This window comes from Pezoporus flaviventris, unplaced genomic scaffold, assembly GCF_033815535.1.
Source record: "Pezoporus flaviventris isolate CSIRO_AGI_PZ_B2104156 unplaced genomic scaffold, CSIRO_AGI_Pfla_v1 ptg000047l, whole genome shotgun sequence".
NCBI classification, from domain to species: domain Eukaryota; kingdom Metazoa; phylum Chordata; class Aves; order Psittaciformes; family Psittacidae; genus Pezoporus; species Pezoporus flaviventris.
In genome coordinates this window covers 2966754-2988805 of record NW_026892595.1, presented here as the reverse complement: position 1 = coordinate 2988805, position 22052 = coordinate 2966754, and the positions used below count along the sequence as shown (strand labels likewise).

At 42.5% G+C, this 22052-nt stretch overlaps 1 protein-coding gene and 1 long non-coding RNA gene across 2 annotated transcripts in view; one reads left to right on the top strand and one right to left on the bottom strand.

Annotated features, from left to right (window-relative positions):
- ADARB2 (adenosine deaminase RNA specific B2 (inactive)) overlaps positions 1-22052 on the top strand; it is a 310582-nt gene that overhangs the window by 132466 nt on the left and 156064 nt on the right. The gene's annotated exons all lie outside the window — the stretch shown is intronic.
- LOC133276810 (uncharacterized) lies at positions 13662-18451 on the bottom strand. Its single transcript, XR_009746008.1, has 2 exons — positions 18200-18451; positions 13662-14335 (listed from the first exon to the last, which is right to left on the bottom strand). It is a non-coding gene; the product is annotated as an uncharacterized LOC133276810 (long non-coding RNA).

The window sequence follows — 22052 nt, the reverse complement described above, 5'->3', positions numbered from 1 at the left end:
GTTTTCCTCCTCACTCTCTCTGAAAAGCCCTGTGTTTTAATTTCGATTTGAACACTTCAAAGCTCTCAGAGATCATGGGACTTTCTCATTGTAGGCATAGGCAAAACTCTCACTGCCTTTGGTAGGAGCTGGATTGAGCCCCAGGAAAGAAACTGAGGGGAGAAAAAGCATCATCATCTCTCAAACTCCCTTTCCCCCTAGAAATAAGCTAACATAACCACACTGATGCAACAAATTTATTAAAAGCAAATAGTCATCTTGTGCTACAAATCCTTCTGAATACAATGTTTTGCTTAAATGACATTTAGCAGTGTTGTAGCTTTAATAGTAAAGAAAACACTAGCAGCTCAGTACTTAAACCTCTGTCCCATGGTGAATATCATTTTCAATATCCTGTAAAAATTCTTTGAAGTGTTTGTATCCAGACTGCCCCAACGGATTTACTCAGAATTAGTTAATAGTGAGAAAGCATTGAACTAAATTTATCGGTTACGGTCTCTCATGATCACATAAAAAATAAAATTAAAAGGAGCCCTCTATAGAATACTTTATCAGGCTTGGTAATGGCATCATCTCTGACAGTGAGGCAATAAAAGCATATTAGTGACCCCCTGATGAAACATGTTTACAGGCAAAGTCAAAGAGATTGATCATTCTATCTGGAAAGTGGCATTTTCCTTCTATGAGCTGTTACTGTTAGTCATAGAAGCATTCTGATCGGCTAATGCATGATATGAAGGAAATGTGTGAAAGGGGATACAATTATCAAGTCCTGTTCAGCTTTTCAAGGAAATTTGGGAATCTTTTCTGCTCCCTTGTTATACCAATAATGTTGCTAGAGCTATGAAAGAGAACCAAGAGGCCATATCCAAGACTCCAGGTGTTGTCGTGCTAGGCTTCATACAGGTATAATTTCTCCCAGAAGTGTCTGCAGTATAAGACAAGAAGAATGAGAAAAGAAAGGACAGCAGTTAAGGAAAAGACTTTACCAAGATCATAGCAAGACAAGGGAAGAATCCCACTTCTAGTGCCATGAGACCATGCTGAGCAACCTGTCCTTAGCCGTCACTGTTGGGGTTTTCAGATGTGATCTTTGGGATATTTTCTACATGTCCGTACTCTCATATTCAAAATACCAAGCCATAGTGACACGCTGATTGTTTCCTGCAGTTTCATCATCCTGTAGAGTCCTTCTGATCCTTTGCAGTTTTTTCATTTAAAGTCTGTCACTGTCAGGTGTATTTCTTCTTTCTTCAGTTGCTTCATTTGTTATTTGAGTGAAAATGAACATTTTTATATTGTATACATGGGAGTAGAAATTGCATTCTTTCTATTTTAACAGCTCCCCTCTCAAATGATGGACCAGTGCTCTATTAAGAATGGATTGGTCTTGCTCAGAAACTGCCCTGCTTTCATACACTTCCATTTATATTTTCTGTAAAATGAAGTAAAACCAAATCTATGCTTTTCTGGACCACGTTTAGCCCTCAGCTTATCTCATGTCTAAATATGTGAGTCAAAAATTACCTGGAGTGTCTCACAGTGCCTCTGAGCACAAAACAGAACCTCGTCCTTTCCCAGTCCCATTTCTCACCCCATCCCTTAATAAACAGTCAATGTGGCAGGCATGTCTGCAAGAGAGGGTTCTTAATGTGAATATATTTTCCACAAATAATAATTACCTAATGATGAGCCAACTGGAGTGGAGCTATTACTGCTGTAAAGCTCTCTTCTTGATTTCCTTGAGCCTTCCTCTTCCCCCATGGAGAAACACTCCGCGTCAGCTCAGCCCTTGCACATGGACATGCATTGCCAGGTGAGCAGGAGAGATGGGCAGCCCGGGCTGTGAATTGGCAGTGGCAACAAGATAATGTGTGTCTGGCAGAGCTTGGCAGGAATGAGGAGGGGTCAGGTGTCAGGGCCCGAGGACAGTAGCTTCTTTAGGAATTGGCGTTCAAAACATTGAACATTTCTAAAGACTTCTCTTTCTGTTAACTTACTGATTTTCTTTAAAATCAACATGATCACAATTTTTGGTTGGTCACTCGCTTCTGTGCCACCATCCCTAATTCTGTGTTAAGGTCCTGCTCAAATAAATATGACATTAAATTTGAACCACGTGGTTGGAGGTTGCGAGAAGAGAAAACCTTAAAGAACTGATTAAAACAACAGTTTCCCTTGGTGTAAGGGATCCATTAATGTTTTGCCATCTTAACCAGGTGCCATATACTTTGTTCTCCTGAGTACTCAGGACATGGTTAAGGTAAAACTGCCTTCTTCTAGCTAATCAGGAGGCTGTATCTTTTCCTGCCATGTGTCCGGAAGATCATCCAGCCTCATGTTTGCCACCTTTGCATTAAATTACTGGGCACTACTATACAAAAGGCTGACGAAGAATATGATGAAGAGGAAGCAGATGGTCCAACACATGGTGACCTGTCACATCAACAACACAGATTGATATGAGTTGATCAGTTCATCACAGACCACCCTTGGCTCCTTGTTCAGTACTGTGTTTTATTTTTAAGACTCTTATTTTCATGGCTTTCAACTGTCTGGATCTTGACTCTTTCCTTGAACCCATTTCTCACTGTGCAGATCACCTATGGCAATACGTTCTCTGGAACAACAACTGATACCAGAATAAGACTTTAACAAAGATGACAGAACTTTCTAAATGGACCCTGAACCAGAGTCAAGGCAAAACATCAAATCAGCCATGCTCCTGGCAACATCTAGAATGACGTATAGAACCATATAAAAGACTTGTTTCAAGATGTGAATTCCAATACTCATAGTCTGGAGGGAAATGAGAGAAGAAAAGAGAATATTCATGAGAAAAACAAGTACAGAAAAATAAGCAAAACTCAGGTCCTTTCTAAAAAACAGGGGTTTAGAGGAACATAAGAGAATCTGCTGCCTTCTAATGTTAGCTGACTTAAAGCTGAAGTGGTGAAACAGTGACTTTGCAACACTGACACTTTGCAGCTGTGGCTGGGTAGGGGAGAATTTGGTTCATGTACCTTAATAAAATGGATAAGGAAATACAGAATACATAAGAATTAAAAGCAGCCTTAAATAGAAATTTCCCAAAGATTGTCATGAGGCTTTTGCTTTAACACTTTATTACTACAGCACAGTGTGGTACTGTGAAAAGCATTTCATCATTTGCAAGGCAAAAGGTTGCTGGCTCAGACAAGTGTCATTATCAAAGACAACTTTCACATTGTATTCAAAGCTTCATTAAGCGTCTGTCTGACAATAATATTGGCCCTGGTGCCAGAATACAGATCCGTAGCTGACTACTGTTTCAGGAATAAGAGATGAATATCCATTTTGACCTGCAGATTTATCTGAATCCATCACACTGCCTGCAAGACACAGGTCAATGTGAGTAGGTCTGTGTGGCAAGAACCTCCTAGTGATGAATGCTTTTTGTGAAAAAAAAAGAAGACACAGAAAATTACATCAGAACTGGAAAATAAATTAATCATTTTGGTAGAAGTTCTTAAATCAAAAGAGAGCAATGGGAGACAACATAAGGGCAATGCTGTTTAAAGTTTAATGTGACTCAATAAATCAGATCTTAAATCCTTTCCTTACCCTACACCTCAGCAATAGATTATGAGAAATCACAGAAAGTTATTTATCTAACTGAAAGTGTTATGTTTAGGGTTTACAAGAAATAAGGAAAGCCTAAACAAATTAAGTGGGGATACTCAGAGAAACAAAAGGGGGTTATATATCCAAATTCAAAACCATTTCTGAGGGATTTAGATGGTAACACAAAACAAACAAGTTCTTCATGAATTGCTCCAGCTCCCAGATCCCTTCCATGATTGAAGCCCTTCAGGAACAAACTGCTCCAGTGTGGGTCCCCTTTGGGGTCCCAGCTCCTGCCACCAAACCTACTTCAGGGGTGGGCTCCTCTCCCCATAGGACCACAGGTCCTGCCAGGAGCCTGCTCCAGCATGGGCAGCTAAAGGCTTGTTCTCAAAACAGACTGCTCTTTATCCCAGATCGCTGACAGTGGAAAGGCTTGGATTCAGTCTTCAAGGGGCATTTTCCTTCCAGCCCAAATGGCATTTCTAATCCATTCATGTTGTGGATTATGCATTGTGCTCAAATGTGAATTACAAATAATTTTGATTTATTTTAAGGCATCATAAATACATATATGGATAACAGAATCATGGAATCATAGAATGGTTTAGATTGGAAATGACCTTAAGATAATCTAGTTCCAAGCTCCTGACATGGGCAGAGACACCTCACCCTAGACCATGCCACCCAAGACTCCATCCAACCCGGCCTTGAACACTGTCAGGGATGGAGCATTTGCCACTTCTTTGGGCAGTCTGTTCCAGTGCCTCACCATCCTCACAGTAAAGAACTTCTTCCTCATATCTAACCTGAACTTCCCCTGGTTTATTTTGAACCCATTGCAGCTTGTTCTACATTATGGCTTGTCGCTACAGTCCCTAAAGAAGAGTCCCTCCCCAGCATCCTTGTAGGCCCCCTTCAGATACTGGAAGGCTGCTATGAGGTCTCCACACAGCCTTCTCTTCTCCAGGCTGAACAGCCCCAACTTCCTCAGCCTGTCTTCATACAGGAGGTGCTCCAATTCCCTGGATCATCCTCATGGCCCTCCTCTGGACTTGCTCCAACAGTTCCATGTCCTTTTTATGTTGAGGACACCAGAACTGCACACAATACTCCAAGTATGTCCTTCTTACATAAAATTGCCCTGTGTTTTATCATGTTACAGAAATAATACTTTGCACTCAGTCCCTCATACTCTGGGGCCTTAAAAGACAGATAAGAAGGACTCTTTTGGTGATGCTAGGAGAGTCAAAACACACTGGGGGTATTTCAGTTGGATATTTAGTCCTTCTGGTCACCTTAAATTCCTCTATGAGTCATTCACATCTGTTTACTACTGATGTATGAACAACATGCTCAAGGTTGCACAATGCGAGACCCCTGACAGGGTACAAGACCATTCTTAGAAGATATTAGTCATATGTTCCATAGTAATTGTTTTATATTCTCCTACCTAGAAAGCATCAGACATTTCATCAGTCATCCTTCTTAAGGTTTCAAGAAAGCTAAAGTAGTCTCATATTTAGAAATCAGAGTATACACAATCCACTTTGTCTTTATGCAAATAAATGTATTTAACAAAAATGTTTGAATGTTCACTAGCATTGATACCAGCTAAAACCCATGTTTTTACCAGAAGATCATCCCTCCTTTTTATAGTTCTAATACCAGCATTTCCCCTTTATTTTTCCAGTTCTTTTCAGAACATGCTTTGCCTTTGACTCCACCTTTAACTGTAATGTCAGCAACTATTGCAATGTGATGGGAGCAGAGAATGGCAGCAGCACAGATGATGACACAGGATGAAAGCTGTGGCAGCTGATGTGACAGTCCTAATCCACTAAAATGACACCAATTTATTGCCCTGTTTTTCATAGAGTATTACCAGAATAGCTTTTGCTACCATTTGTGAGTGAAAAAGCCTGCTCAAAAAATCTACAGAAACAGTATGTCCATGGCCTTTGCAAATCTTTATAAGCCTAGCTTTGCTTTCTGGACTTAGGAATAAACCTACCAGAGCTTTAGTCATCTAAAGGTCATCTGTCAGCTAAAGGTACTGGGCCTTAACTTTGCTGTCACACTGTCAGAAGTTAGCACTGGGGAGACTTGTGGTGGCAGGGGAGTACTGTATTTCAGCCTTTTGTTGCTCAGGCTGCCTGAGACACTGTAATATTTCTTCCCAGCTTAGGCTTTCTCGTGGGATGCTTGAGCAATTGTCATTGTACTAAACTCAGCACTGTAAATCCTGGGGGACATGTTTCAGAGATGCTTGTTCTGGTTCCGGTTAATGAAGGTAGGTCCCAATGGTCAATCCCAACTGCCTCAAGATAACATTGGGTGAAAATCACTTTAGGTAGCCAGAAGAAATCTGGGCTGGTATCCATATGCTGCTTCATAGCATGAAGACTCGGTGTTTCACCTAATTTTAGACATCCACACTGGGAATGTCTACAGCTAAGCTAGTGTTCCCTTAGTGTCAGATGACAGCTAGTCACCAGCAGTTCCTTTTGTGGTCAGTGAAGAGAAATAGGCACTTTTCATGTGGGATTCATCTTACCTATTTTAATTTCCTTCTATGGGAGAAGACAAATTGTTCCCAACTATTTTGAGTATATTAACCCTTAGTGAGTCTGGTGAGCATCCCAGGGTGCTCAATTCAACTGCAGGGTTTTAAGCTGGAGATGAGACAGTTCCCTAGTCACTGCAACACCAGACACCTAAGTTTAAGACAGTGTAACCCTTCCAGTCTCACTTCTGTTACTTGCCAACTGCATGATAGCATTGCTTTTCATCAGGATTTACCAGTGAGAACATCAGCCCAGGTGTCAGCCTGCCATGAGTAGCCAAGTAGTTTTGTAGATTTGTTCAGATAAATCACTCATATTCTTCACATTCTTCAGTAAGTCTCTGACAATGGCCCTATTGGATGTCTAGGGCTGAGTGTAAGAACAGACAATGGATTTACAATACTTTTCTGTTGTATGTTCTCAGCTTCCTGTGATCTGCAGCTCAGGATCATGAGTATCTGTATGACCTCAGTAGTTCCTGCTAGAGTTTTCTTCCAGTAATTCATTTAATTGGTTTTGGAAACCATTTACTGTGCACAGTATCCCACCGCAAGAATTCCCACAGTTTAACTATGCCAGGTGTAAAAGCTGTCACTTTACCTTCTATAGTGTCTGTCCCTTGACAAACCTAACTCATTAGCTGTGAGTAGCTGTTTTCCCCAAATGCTGAGCGCTGATTCCCAAGGGACTGAGTCTGCCTATGGGAGCTAGAACTTTTCTCCCGGTCATGCAACTAAGCAGAGATCTGCTTTTATTAATACAGTAATGAACAGGTGAATGTGGGTGCTCCCTGGTGTTGCAGTGCCCACTCTAATGTCCTTGTAGATCATACAATCCAAACAAATCACCTCTAGGCATAGTACTGCTTATCAGGGCCTAATAACTGTGCCTCCATTTGGCTTTGTGGAGACCTGGATTTGAAAACACAACCTGTTAAATTCTCTATTCAATTTTACATATTACAGAATATGCAAAGATTAAGAGACTATCTGTACACACAAATTTGTGTTTGTGCTTTTCTATTTCTGGTAAGCAAAGGTTCACTTTAAAAACAACAGCAAAAAAAGGAAACATGGAGAGGTTTGGAAGGCAAGCAATGAATCATGGATGCGAGGAAGCCCAGCATGCAGCGTTAGAGTGCTAGATTCAGGGCAACCAGCTTGCATCTCTCAAGCATATGCTGCTGTAACAACGGCTGCTGTAACAATGGCTGCAGTACAGAGAGCTCTGCTTGGAGGCACTTTGGAGTGGCAACCTATAGGGCTGCCATCTGGCCCATTTCAAGCAAGGAAGGCTTTTCTTTTCACAGGAATGGAAGCTGCAAACTGATTACAGTCATGTGGGGCTGGGGTTTCCTTGCTGGTTTATGTTTTTAAGAATGAATGGCCAGAAAACCCACTGTTTTGGATAAAATTACAAATGTTCACAGTTTGACTACATTGTTCACATTCCAGTGATCAGCATCATGCAGGTACCCAAGCCCCGCTAAAACTGTTGTGATCTATGTGGCATTATGAGAAAATCCTACATTGGCAACATGCACTGGCTTTTTGGATCAGCCTTTTAAAAATCATTTAAGAAAAAATAATTTCTTCTGAGGTAGAAAATGACAAGAGAAATGCACTAGATGACCTCTTGAGGTCCATCTCTCATGCTTTGTGGTTATACAATAGCAAGAGTTCAGGCTCAGGGCTCTTCAACTTTTCCAGGAAACCTTCGTAAGACTGAATAAAAAGTGGCAGTGGATGAGAAAAGCAAAAATAATGCTCAGAATATAGCTGATAAATCTTCTGTTCCTGTACTAGTATCCAGGTCACTGCTTATAATGAACCTTTGTGTGTTTTTCCTGCCTCCGTCGCAAGAATGTTGGTGTGTTCAGCAATCATCAGTAACTTCCCAGCACCCTTGTGGTTATAAACCCAGCATTCTGGTATCACAAAGTACAGAAGAATCAGAGGAGGATTAAATCCTATAGCTTCAATTTACTTCCAGAGTAACAGGAATACACTTAGATAGGGTTAATTTTTACAGTTGTATGTGATATTGCTGCTTTAACTGCAAACACAGTCTCCCTAACCAGGTCAGCTGAGTGTATAGAAACATGCTCCCTTCCTTATGGGTTACAAGCAAATGGGTGAAATTAAGGCACAAAGATAATAGCACACATCAGGGGAAGAGAACTAAGCTTTTGCTTCAGACGCATTCTTCAGAGACGGGTCTAGTGGGATTTGAAGTTTTCTTCTGAAAGTAGGTAACAGTTAGAGCTTTCATTTGAGTTTCACTTTATGTTTCGTGTTCACTTCAACCCACAGCTCAAAGTGAAACTCCAGGATTTGGGGAAATGAGCAAAAACCTGAAGATGTGCATTAAAATGTCATGTGCAAAAATATTCCAGTTGGGGCCTTAAAACACCATCCCTTTTAAAGCTGCAGTGCAGTTTTGATATCCGACCTGCAAAGACTTCTTTGAAATTACAGCTGTAAGCATTCTGTCCAGTACTGGACAGCTGTGAGCGTACAGGACTGTCTCCTTCAGATGTCTCTGATGCACACTGGAGTTGGAGCAGGGAATGCAATAAATGCTAAAATACCTGTCATCTCTAGCAGCGATACAATTGATATACCGACATGAAGGACTGAATTTTTTTGTGTGTGTATCAGGATACTGGTTATACTAGAAGTGTATTTGAGCATGATGTCCAGCCACATCGTAAAAACCACATCATAGTGAATATCAATGTAGGGATTGTCGTGGTTTAAACCCAGTCAGGTAATTCGTTCGCTCACTTTCCCCCCCTTTCTTGCCCTCCCCCTGCTCTCGGAGGGACGGAGAGGAGAATCAAAAGAATGCAACTCCCACGGGTTGAGATAAGAACAGTTTAGTAACTAAGGTATAACACAAATCACTACTGCTACCACCAATGATAATAATGATAAAGGAAATAACAAGGGAACAGAATACAACACCTCACCACCCGCTGACCGATAACTCGCCCCCCAAGCCCGACCAAGCTCCGACCGATACCTCCTCCAACCCTGCAGTCTCCCAGCCCTTCCGGCTAACTCCCAGTTACATCCTGGGCATGACGTGCTGTGGTATGGAATAGCTCTTTGGTCAGTTTGGGTCAGGTGTCCTGTCTCTGCTTCCTCCCAGCTTCCCCTCCTCCCTGGCAGAGCATGAGGCTCACAAAGTCCTTGGCCAAACCAAAACATCTCTATCAGCTCTGTTCCCGAGCCGAAAGTCAAAACACTGCACTGCACCAGCTACCAAGGAGGAGAAACATGACTGCTACTGCTGAACCCAGGACATTATCCACCCCTTATTCCATACCATTCACGTCATGCTCAGATCCCACATTTTCAATATACCATCACTCTTATCTCGGTGCACTCTTATCTTAGTGCATGGACCAGTCCCTATAAAGCTGCTGCGTCCATCTGGTCCATGTCAGGCTCCATCTCTTGTAACAGTCTTCCAGAGCAGGAGAGACTGTGTGCAGTGTTCACACTCGTGAATAACCTGGGCAATAGTGTCCATTGTTAAGTCCACCCCTCGATCATGAGTCCATCTCTGGGTTGCATCTCTGCTCTGATGGCCTGAAGTGCCATGGGCCCACCAGGCTTAAAATAATTCACTGTTCCCTTCAGCAGTTTCTGCAGCTTGTTGCTGGGGACTCCACACAGCTGCCTTCCATCTCCAATGCTTCCAAAGCACTGGAGGGGCCCAGTGGACTAGATACTTGCCCATACTGTCCCACACACCCTGCCACTCATGACTGTACAGCCTTGGGGAAAACCTCTTGGTCCCCCTATATTGTCGTCTAACCCCAGACAAGACCCAAACCTGACTCTGCTTAACTTTTGAGATCAGACAAAATGGTTGTGGGTAGAACACAGTCTGTGTGTGTGCCAACATGCTGATCCCCATCACAATCAGCAGGCAGGTCCCAAGGATACCCAAAGGCCATTCAAAACCTTCAGAACTCTCAAACGATGCTGCTGTGCTTGTCACTGGGGCTGGTGTAGCTGCTGTGCTTGCCGGCTCTCCCACCACCGGCTTCTCTTTTCCTGAGTCCAGCTCTTCCTCCTCTGCCTTGCTGGGAAATGCTGCGTGGTCTCCTGCATCCTCCTGGGGCTCGGCGGGCGGCTTCCGGGGAATGCTCTCGGCCGTCGCGGAGCTGGGCTCCTCCGCGGGGCTCGGCTCGGCCGCGGAGCTCGGCTCCTCCGCCGCCTTCTCCCGCTGCTCGGCAGCCGCTTCCTTCTGCTCCTCGACCGCCCCGACCTCCTCCACCGGCAGCCGTCCCCTCGCGGCCTCCGGCCCCGCTCCCGCCGCCGCTTGGTCCCTGGGGCCGCTCTCCTGAGCCGCTTCGGCTGCCGCCGGCTCCCGGGGCCGCTCCCACTCGGCTCCCCGCAGCCTCACGAAGATGGAGAGTAGGGTGAGGGCCAGGACGGTGAAGAGCAGCCGGACGGCCAGGTACACGTCCACGGCCACGTCCGTCCCACCCTGCTGCTGGAGCCCGCCCGTATTACAAGCCATTGCCATAAAGCACAGTGAGACAAGAACCTTAGCCCAGGCCCCACACTTGATAAACACTATCACAGCAAATACCGGCTCTACGTAAGTTACAACATTCTGAAGCTGTGAGATCAAGAGAAACAACTCTGAGAGCCAATAAATCGTCATTGTGACGAATGACTATTAATCCAGTCAAATCTGTCGTTATCTCAACCCTTCGCGCCCCACGTTGGGCGCCAAAAAAACTGTCGTGGTTTAAACCCAGTCAGGTAATTCGTTCGCTCACTTTCCCCCCCTTTCTTGCCCTCCCCCTGCTCTCGGAGGGACGGAGAGGAGAATCAAAAGAATGCAACTCCCACGGGTTGAGATAAGAACAGTTTAGTAACTAAGGTATAACACAAATCACTACTGCTACCACCAATGATAATAATGATAAAGGAAATAACAAGGGAACAGAATACAACACCTCACCACCCGCTGACCGATAACTCGCCCCCCAAGCCCGACCAAGCTCCGACCGATACCTCCTCCAACCCTGCAGTCTCCCAGCCCTTCCGGCTAACTCCCAGTTACATCCTGGGCATGACGTGCTGTGGTATGGAATAGCTCTTTGGTCAGTTTGGGTCAGGTGTCCTGTCTCTGCTTCCTCCCAGCTTCCCCTCCTCCCTGGCAGAGCATGAGGCTCACAAAGTCCTTGGCCAAACCAAAACATCTCTATCAGCTCTGTTCCCGAGCCGAAAGTCAAAACACTGCACTGCACCAGCTACCAAGGAGGAGAAACATGACTGCTACTGCTGAACTCAGGACAGGGATAAAGGGAAGGGAGAACAAAGTCTGTGGGGGAGTATCACAGTTCAGCAGCAAGCAAGGAAAAATACAAAGAGATTTGGAGAGCAATGTTTTATGTGTGTTCTGAAAAGAACATAACAGCCTTGTTCCAAGAGCAGCTGAGTTCCAGCTCAGGAGCCTCCAGGAACCACCTGGAACTGAAGAACTATGGGCTGGGTTGTTGCTGAGGAGGACAGAGTGCCTTAAAGGCTCTTGGATGCTTTTGCACTGACACTCTTGCCATGTGTCGATCTTGTCAAAGCAGCAGACTTTGGCCTGGATAAATAGGAATTTCTTAGTCTTGGGCAAATTCTTATTTTTTTAAATGTGTAAGTGTGCGCGAAATCTTTGTGCCTTTAGCAAGCTGAAGTAGCAGTGCTGTATTACTTACAGCATAAAATTTCATGGATTCTTATTTTCCCTTCAGTGAGAGGTTGATTGGACTTTATACATCAAAAAGAGAAAAAGCTATTTGTTCTCAGGATGGAAGTGTGATGATAATTTCCAATTTAAAATTTTAAAAGAAATGTCCTTAAAGAAATGTCCATAACTACACATTTTTTTATTTTTATTTCCAGCTATTCAGAAGATGGTGAGAGCTCGCATAATTTTTATTTATGATGCTTCCCATCAGATGAATTCTTAAGTTCTTGGGATTTTATCTACAAACTTGTTTTCATTCAAAAAGACTGAGTAGGAGTTAAAGGTTACAGTTCCAACCAAGCTTTCTTCAGGAGAAGCTGCAAGGGAGAGTTTCTATTCAAAACCCAAGGTGCTAAAATAGTTCAAGAAGCAGAAAACCCAGATCCTTTTGAGCTGTTCTTTCTATGTCTGAATAGAAACAATATACCCTGGGAAAACAACTGTTTCCAGCTAACCAGTCTACCAATGCCTTTGCCCTTCTTCCTCCACTGGTACTAGAGCTTCCTTTCCCTTTCTGTAAGACCTGTGTTTTCCCTGTCTTCCCCATCTGTTTATTTCACAAAAAGTCCCCCTACAGTATTAGAAGCTCTTTGCAGTTTACTGGTCCTTTTAGTCCTTCTGTTTGTTTTTTCCTTCCTTTTCTTTTGTTCTCCTGTTCAGATGGATAAAGTAGTCCCAAGTCAGCAAAGGTTCAGAAAAGCATATTGGCACACCAAGAATGGCCCAGGGCTGCATCATTTCCACTGATGACTCCCCTCAGCACTCATCATGTTGGAAACTTCTTCAGAATTATCCAGTGAATAAATATGAATTACTCCCCTGCTAATCTAGTGTTGTAAACAGGGGATGGAGACAAAGGAGGGTGTTCAACGCTGCCTGCCAGAAATAGGAGACCGACAGTATCTCCTTCTTTAGTTTAAAGTCATTAGGCAAAAGGGAAAACTGGCAAATTAGACCATTACAGCATCTTCCAGAAGCCTTGCTGTCTTTGGTGCAGCGCAGTCTGTGAGAGCAGCGCCACTCAGTTTATAAACCTAAAACCTCTTGTTTGTGCAGTTAGTTAATCACTGTAAAACTACACATTACTGCTGTCACGTGGCTATACTAAAAGGAATATTTAAAAGGAAGCAGAGCGTAAGGGTAAGCTAGGGTTTGGTGATCTGCCAAGCTGAAAATAGCATTTAACAGGCTTTTAATCTATTTCATAGGTTATTGTCCCCATGAGTGCTGTTATAGTCTGCAGATAAGAAAAATGAGAACAAAGGGTTATTTTCACTTACAATTCAGCAGCTGCTGGTATTATTACTGTGTCACTGGTAATCAAACAGAGGTATACTAATAATTGTATCCTTTAAAATGCAGTGTATAGTAAATATTTGTTGATTTAAAAATAAGCAGGCTGTAGAAGTGAGACAGCTCTTTCTGTCAAAGTTAGCAAATTAAATGCTTAGAGAGCCAAGAACCACCACGAGAGAAATGCCTGGCATTTGTGGAAGATTTTGTTGATCTCTGCAAGATTGCTCAGGTCTGTTTGCACCAGGGAGAAAAATAGATGTTTGAAGTAAAAATGCAATTAAAATCAAAATTGCACACGTTTTTGCTTTTGAATCCTAATTTGTAGATAGAATGTAATATATCGTTTTATACCTTAGAGATAGGCAATTACCAAAAGAGCCCTCTACTTGCATCCATTTGACTCGCTGTAATTACCAGAATACACAAAGCATGAGAAGAAAAGGCTTTTTATCTTTCTGCATATCAGCTCTGCTCAGGATGGAGAGCAAGGCTTTCCTCACACATTGCAAAGGACAGGCAGACTGGCCAACAGAACGGTTTTCTTCATGTTCAGCAGCACAGGGGAGCTGCTGGAGACTTTGTTTTGCCTTGTAAGGTCAGGAGAAGGGAAAAGAATGTTTCTACAGTCTGGCAGGTTCTTTTGCTTGCAATTGTGTCTCTCCCATGGAAAAAAGTAGTAAGAGTGTAGGCTGGGATGACAAAACATCTCGTACTCCTCAGTGTCTGACAGCTGTCTTCTTAGGACTTGTTTATGCTGCTTTTGAGTGTTGCAACCTGGAGAACATGAAACAAGGCTGTAGCATACTGTGTTCATGGTGCAGACTTACAAGGCTGGACAGGCTTTAGCAGAGAGCAGTCTTGCTAAGGGGATGGGATGTGTTGTTATCTTTCTTGCACAGCAGGACTCAAGTTGTATGAGTGCAGTTAGCTTAATATTAGATGCTACAGTAGAGACTTCACCACTGGAGCTGTCTAGAATCAGTGAAGAGAATCTGGCATTTCTAGTGCCTGTGTTGTTTCTTCCTCATGCAGGAGACAATGCAAAGGATCTCAGGGAAGACAGATGGGTTGTGTTACACCTAAGTCCTGCTTCTGTTCAGTAACTGTAAAGGAAACACAGAGTAACTAGCTCAGATGAGTTCATTCATTTTGAAAGTTCCAAAATTATTTAGGAGACTTTATCTCATTTTCAGAAATGACTTAAGCATATATAAGCCTGTATGTTATTAGCAGTCAGTAGGATTAGGTGCTGAAAATGGCATTTAAGCTCTGAAAGCACTGCACAATTATGAAAGTGTTACCTAAGGTGACTTGCCCGGGGCACAGAGTAAAACTGGCATAGCTCTGAGCCGCAGCATACTGCTTTAACAGGTAGCGTGGCTCTGCTCTCCAAGGGGTACCATACTGTCCAAACACTGTAATAGCAGAAAGTCTGGCTATTTTGATTTTATGAGGTCTCTTTTAAAACACCTTGAAATATTTTTGGGTCTTCAAAATTTGATATTATTACTATTGTCAGATAATAATAATAAATAATAATAAATAATAAATAATAATAATTAATAATAATACAGCAGGCTCCGGATAGTGTTCCCACTGTGCTGGGAACACAACAGCTACACACAACAGCTACTGCAACCTTCAGTAGCAAGGGATTTTCCCTCTTAACCACACTTTGGTTTTGCAAGTGAGGAAGGTTCAGACAGTAATAAACTGAATCTGAGCTACACATCTGCTTTTTCAAGTAGTGTTTGGTGCAGGGGCAACACTGACAGATTTCGTTACAGCTGCCTTTGCAGGCGCTGATGTATTAACACTGTCATCTTGCATTCAGTTTGGATGAGAGCGCCACTGAATGAAGCTGAGAGCTTCTGATACTGATGTGGCAAATGATTCAGCACAGATCTTTATACGAATTGGGCTGTTATCTCCTCGACGACGTGTGAGGCTTAGAGTGAGCTGTCTCTTTGCTTCATTACTTATTTTTCCTTAGCTCTGGGCTCTGTCAGCCAAGCAGCCTGGAACTCAGCCCGAGAAGCTGTTTTGGGTACAGCACAGCGCGTGGAGGAGGCGGTGTGAGATCACGGCACTCTAGTCATGCTGGAGCACTGACCCCATGCCTCTTGCGATAGCAGGAGGGAAGGGATGTCACAGGACAGCATGGATGGCTTCCCGTCTGTTACTGGGACTGCTAGCAGGCTTTGTGGTGTGATGCTTCAGAGGGAAGGTCTGCTGTCATCGTCCTGTGCATCTGTTGCACCTTGCATCTGAACAAGTTTAAGCTCTTTGGCAAGCATTTGGCCTTTCTCTGCTCCCCTCAGACAAGCAAAATTAGCTCTGTTTTGTAGGTTGGGAAAGTGTAACAGCAAGATGAGGTCATTTTCCTCAGATCACGTTTGAAGAGGAGTAACAGAACTGGGAATAAAAAGAGAAATTGTCCCACCTGCCACAGTGTCCCTGCCATGCCAGGGGTGAGCCCTATCAAGCTGGAGACTCTGGGACCTGCAAGTGAACATTTGTTTACTGGAAAGCATGATGGTAAGAACTATGAGCAGGGGCTGTTAGGCACATTTCATGCAAATGGCTTGGACAAGATCTGGTGCTGCATCAACACCGGCATCACACTGTGCAGTGCTTTGAGAACCACCTGCTGGCTGGTCCCACCAGTCCCACCAGTGACAACAGTGCCCAGTGAATCCCCATGGGGGGATGGGGTGGAGCTTGGCCCGTCGGGCAGCTCAGGTTCCTCCATGTGTGCCATGCCCTTGCTTCCTGGGCTTCTGCACTCCCTGCAAGCACATTGTCCTCCCTGGTACAGCCAGTTCCTTGGCTTGTGTAAACTGATAGCACAGTCTTATTTCAGTAGAAATAGTCCGGGTGAGTCTAGCCAAGAGTCTGGTTTGTGTCTCTCACAATAGGCTTTAGCTTTAAAAAGCCAGGGTTTTTCTGCTTGTCAAAAAAAAGCAGACAAAAGCTCTGACTTTGACAAGAGTTCTCTATAAGCTCCAGCAGCTATTTCATTTCATCTTTGCCTGTGAAAAAAGCTGCATTGTAGAGCAGGGTGGGGATAACTCATGTCAGAAGCTTTTCAAAAGTTACTTTGAAAGCATATTTCATCTTCAAAATTTAAGTGCCTTATTCAACTTACGGCAACTGAAATCGGCTTTCCTTATCTGATACATGGTGTTCTCAACCAGGCACCAAAATTTTTCAGCTGAGGCAGCAGTTTTGGGGACATCAGAAAAGCCAGCCCAGAACTGACACCACTGAGAAAGTGTGTGTTGTGACATGCCACAGCCCTGTGGAGGGTCTAGGAGTGCTTGCACTACGTCTTCTCCTATTGTCTCTGGAGATCATATCCAAGCCTGAATCCACAGCAGGTGGTGAAGCTGGTGGTCTTATTTCAGCCTGTGTGACCACAGCACAAAACTACCATGAGGTTCAGCAAGTTGATTTTGGTGGAAGAAAAAAGAAAATCCCTTGTCTGGCATCCTAAGGATATTTCAGCTGCAAATTCATAGCAAACCAGCCTGGAGGTACTTGTATGCACTAGCAACCCCCATCGCTGTATCTACTGTTACAAACTATTGTGAGTAGGGTTAATTTGCTCCTAACTGCTCTCTACAATCCCTTCTTGCCCAGCCATACCCACCCAGATGCTACTGCTTGCTGGGTAAGGGGATTGTTGATGAAAGCTGAGGAAGACACCACATGTGGCAAGCTAATTAGAGGGACCCCAAAACAGTGAATATCCATGAGCGTGGTAGAATATGGATGAGTAGAGCCCTGGGGAGTATATTCTCAAATTATACGTGCGACTTGTATTGAAAGTGAAGGAGAAGCAGTGTAACTGAGCTCTGCACATCAGGTTGAAATCTCTTTCTGCACACATTAACGCTGATTGTTTGCTGAAAATGCCTCACAACTCATTTGGTAATAGCAGCAAATAATCATTGTTTGTGTAGACGAGATGGAGAAATGTACTTTTCTACAGCTCCCCTAATGCTGTTAGGGCATTTATCTATTTTTACACCAATTCAAAAATGCAGTCCCTGAAGGTCACTCTTTAGGAAAGGCCTTAATTAAGATTTCTGCCTGCAGCAAATCGTATGAAGTATAATACATCACGCTGTAGCAACCCAGATACAGATCATTGGCTACTTTGATCCAGTCATGTAGTATGAGCAAATATTACCATTTTCTTATCATCAAGGATCATTTTACAATGTGAATTTAAAAATAAAAATAGCAGCATCCAGGTTTTCTCAAAATGTCCATGAAAACACAGAAAAATGTCTGCCATTCAGGCTAAATAAAGCATTCACTTAGGGAGTGAAGGTCAAATGGAGACATATACTTTACTGACAGAAAAATGCAAATCTTCTTTGCATCATAAATATTAAAAACAATACTGTTTAAAAGGTCTAATTTATTTTTATTGAATTAATTTCCTTCCATCTGTTTTTCTGCTCTCTCCCTCTGGAGTTCCAAGGGCTGTTCTTCCCAAACCAAGGACAAATCCTCTCTGCTTGCCAAGCCTGAAAGTTCAGTTTAGATGCATTTCCAAATCAGAACTTTTAAGCCCTTTTTCTTCAAAGCACCCAAAGCTCTAGCTATGGTCAAAGACAAAACCACCTATGCAGAACCACATTGCTGTGTTCATCTCTCTAACACCTTTCACTCTCACTTCCAAACCTTCCTCTACAGATCTTCATAGGAGAGCCTGTGTGCATTCATACAGTTTCACATACATGCAAAAGCCAGTCCTTCAGAGGCAGTTTCAAGATCAATGCCATAATATGCACTCCTTTCAAGTTTTCTGGTTTCTATTTCTATTCAGCAGCAAGTCTTCTATTTATGCTTGGGATTTTCCTGTCTGTACACCATCAACCAAATAAATGTTTTAGTTCCTATCCTAGAGAAATTATTTCCATAGTGAAAAGGAGCTTATTTTGGATGGCCCTTACCTCTTAAGATTAAAGTATTTTCTGTTCAGATAGACACACGAATACTTCCTAGTTGGAAAAACAAAAGCACTCACCTGTTGCTGATGGTAGTGCCTCTGAAACCACAATCCTATTGCAAGGACTGAGGAAGACAGAGGTGCTTATTAGTGGAATGGGTGAGTGGTTTGATTAAGCATTAATTAAACCCATCTATTACCCTGAAATGTCAAAGGCTGACTTGTTAGGGATGCTTGAATCAAGGGCAGGGGACAAAAAGAATTCACGTAACTACTGATCTTCTTTCTACCACACAAATCAAGTAGAGTCAAACCAAGCCTCTGCAGTGGATTGATCACAGAGTTCGCTTTCTGCTGTAATTAGCTATCAGCAGGACGGGAGGATCTCCATACCCACTTTTAAACCAGGTAGCTTCCTACAGGGTGGGGGTAAAGGAGGGGATGGGAGAAAAAGGAAGAGGAAGAGTGGAAAAAGTGGGGAAATCTCCTTAGTCTTTAGAACTTATTCTAAGTAAGTTCTAAGTTCTAAACTAGTTTTCTTTTTTATTTGTTTTGGAGGAAAGCATTTCTCATTGCCAGCTGACAAGACAGTGAAGAACAAGTTAATGGTTTAGCCTTGTGGGTCATAAAAGGCCGGTAATCAACCACACCTAGAGTCTTGGTAGCATTTAATATTGCATCTTTATAATGTATGGCAGCGTGTGTGGCCTTGAAAATGTGAGGGTGAATAACAGCAGTAGGTATTTAAAAGATGTCTGTCCTTAAATGACACAGACAGTAAGTCTTCCTTTCCTGATACGCAAATTGTGTTCTTGTGATACAAAGCAGTTAGAAACAGATGACAATAGCATTTCAAAGCAATCAGTACAGCAGCCTAACTACCTTCTTGCCTTTCTTTCATTGTTTAACTTCACTGTCATGTTCAGGGAGGGGTTTAGTAAATGATGTGCTACAACGAAGATGGATGACAAGAGATGGATGGATAGATAGATAGATAGATAGATAGATAGATAGATAGATAGATAGGAAAGTCTTCACATGAGCAAGAGGCAGTTTACCTATGACTTTCTTGCATGTCACTTTTCAAACAGATTTTCAAGGATTTTGTTCTCTCCTTTGCAGCTGAATGAGAGAAATATAGCCTGCACATGAGAGATAATATTGTCCTGGGAAATATCCAGTGGATTAATGTATTTCTACTGAAGCTAGCAGGAAATTGTGTTTCAGTTTGTGCTTATGGGCTTATTGTGAATACGTCATATTGAGAACAATTTGTTAAACAAGAAACATAGGGTGTTAAAAAAATCAAAAGGGAAAATAAACTGGGAATGTCAGGTTCAATAATAAGCTTGATATGTATCTGTATTGTCAATAACTCTGATGCCAACAACTGACTCCATTATTGTTTTATAATGAAACAAAAAAGACTGTGGGTTTGTGGGTTATTTGTGGTCCATCTCTAATCTTTTCTATGTAAATTATTCCAGTTCTGTACTTTAGCAAACAGCCTTTTGATGACATCATTACAAGTAATCGGTTCCATACTTTAATTAAGTAACAGAGTTCTGTTTGTAATGCTGTTACTCTTGAGCAAGATTTACTTTTGGGATGGGAAAAATCTGAGCATGAACAGGAGCCATGAGAGTCAGGTCTGAGTCAGGGACATTGGGGTACAGTGGATGGATGGCCCTAGTGAGTCAGAACACAGGAAGACAGGATCAATAAGAATTTGAAGTAAATGATGTACCCAGGGTCAGCCGCTTATATGTGGCCAGGATTTTATGGAAAATGGCTTCTTTTTTGGCTTGCTTTCAGTGAGGCTATGACAGTGTTCATTCCCTGCTTGTAGAACATTCTATTGATGGGACCCCAGACTTAGTCACTGCTACAGCTGGGTGAGATGTTTCCATAGCCATATCCTGCCTCAGTGCAGGACCCTTCCAAGGATTTTGGCAGCTTATTCAACAGCAACTCAGCTTTGCAGCATGTGATTTTCTGCTTACAAAAACAGACCTTGCCCTTTTGGTGTAAATTTGAGAGATGCAGATATAGATATAGATACAGATACATTGATATGATATGAAACCAAAGTAACCCAAAGTAACTGATGGTGTTAGGCACCTATGTTTTTCTCCTGCCTAGCAGGAACTATGTCTAAGAAACTTGACTTACAGAGGGCAGAGGGTCTGGTCCTCCTGTTCTTCCTTTGAAAGTTTAATATTTTGCTTCAAACCACTGACAGCAGACGTGCATCGACACTTTGAGCTCTCAGAGTGTTCATGCTGGGGAGTGTGTCTGTGTTGGGTACCAGTTACTCTCTGTAGGTGACACCTTTAAGTGAGAGGTCTTCTTGCTACTGATGTGTCTGATCCTGTTTCTGTGGAAACCAAGGTCAGGTAACAGAAGAAAAGGTTAGGGGATATTTTTTTCTTAATTATTTTAAAATCTTCACCTTATTTTCCTCTTTCTACTGCCTGTTTTCATAGAAAAGAAAGCAAATATGGTCCATTTCTATCTGTTATTTATGTAGCACCACATATACGTGGGTGTACACACACCCCACACACACGCATATGTATATGCGTGTGATAAGATCTTCAAAGTTTACATGTTATTTAACAGAGAACTTGAATACAACTTCAGATGTTTTTTCTCTTGTTCGCATATCTATCTTCAGCTTTAGAAGCACAGTAAGAAATATGATACAATTCAACATTAGTAACACCAACTATCCTAAGTTATAATAGTGCTTGTGTAGTTTGGACTGCTCAGCAGCTGCAACAAATTACTTTGACATTGGAAGTAAATTAATTACTCCAGGCCAGGGTCGTTGTACCATGTAGGGCAGTTATAAGGACAGCTTCCCAGTCATACCATCAGTTAAGCTCAATCTCTAGTCATTCTTACTTCCTTTCGTGGAAAAATTGCATATTTTTAAGGGGCCTGAGAAAAACAATTTCTACCTGCTACTCAGCTATTTGAGGATAGGGCACTGAGAAAGTGGCCCGCGTCACCACTGGAAAACAGACTGGAAAACATGTCACTGCAAGAAACAGATTACTAGAGCTGATAGTGTATGATATTTTATGTGGTTGTGATGAGGTCTGCCTCAGCTAATGATAGGCATGAGGTCTGAAGAACTTCTTGCTGCAGGAAAATGATAAGGGAGGCAGACACTTCCATAGGGAGTCTGCCTTGTCCAGAGCTAGAGATATTCAAGGCAATTAGCTTAAGCATCGACCTTTCAGGTGGGTAAGGCCAGACGAAATAGCAGGGAAGGATTTCAGAAATAGACACTGAACAGTACATAAAATAAATGGATAGAGATGGCACAAACATTGGAAATTTATCCATACAAATATCTCTAAATTGGAACGAACGTTAAATACCAGAGCTTGCCTTCATACATGTACTGTCTCCCATTAACTGCATCTCATATTTACCCTTCTTATATCCTTTTCTGGCAAAATGAAAGTATTTTCCTAGATCTGTACATACAGAAGATTTCTGTTTCCTGAATAACACAGCAAAATGCCTTATCTTAGAGGAAAAAAAAAAAGGAAAGATGAGGCTTTGTCTCTGCTTTCATGCTGGCTGCAGGAATTTTTATACCTTGGCTTTTTATTTTATCCTGAAGCTCTTATTGCTACCAAGGGCACACTCTACACTGCAATCAGTGTATAAAAAAGCAATTAAATTCCTCCTGGGTGTCAAAAAGTAACCTGGCTGTCAGCTCTGAATGTGCAGACAATCCCACATCAGTCAGTAATGTCAGAGATGTGACCAAATGAACAAGGGAAGAGAAATGAATGTAAGGGCTTGACACTTAACCCATTTAGGTTCCTTAAGTTTGCAAC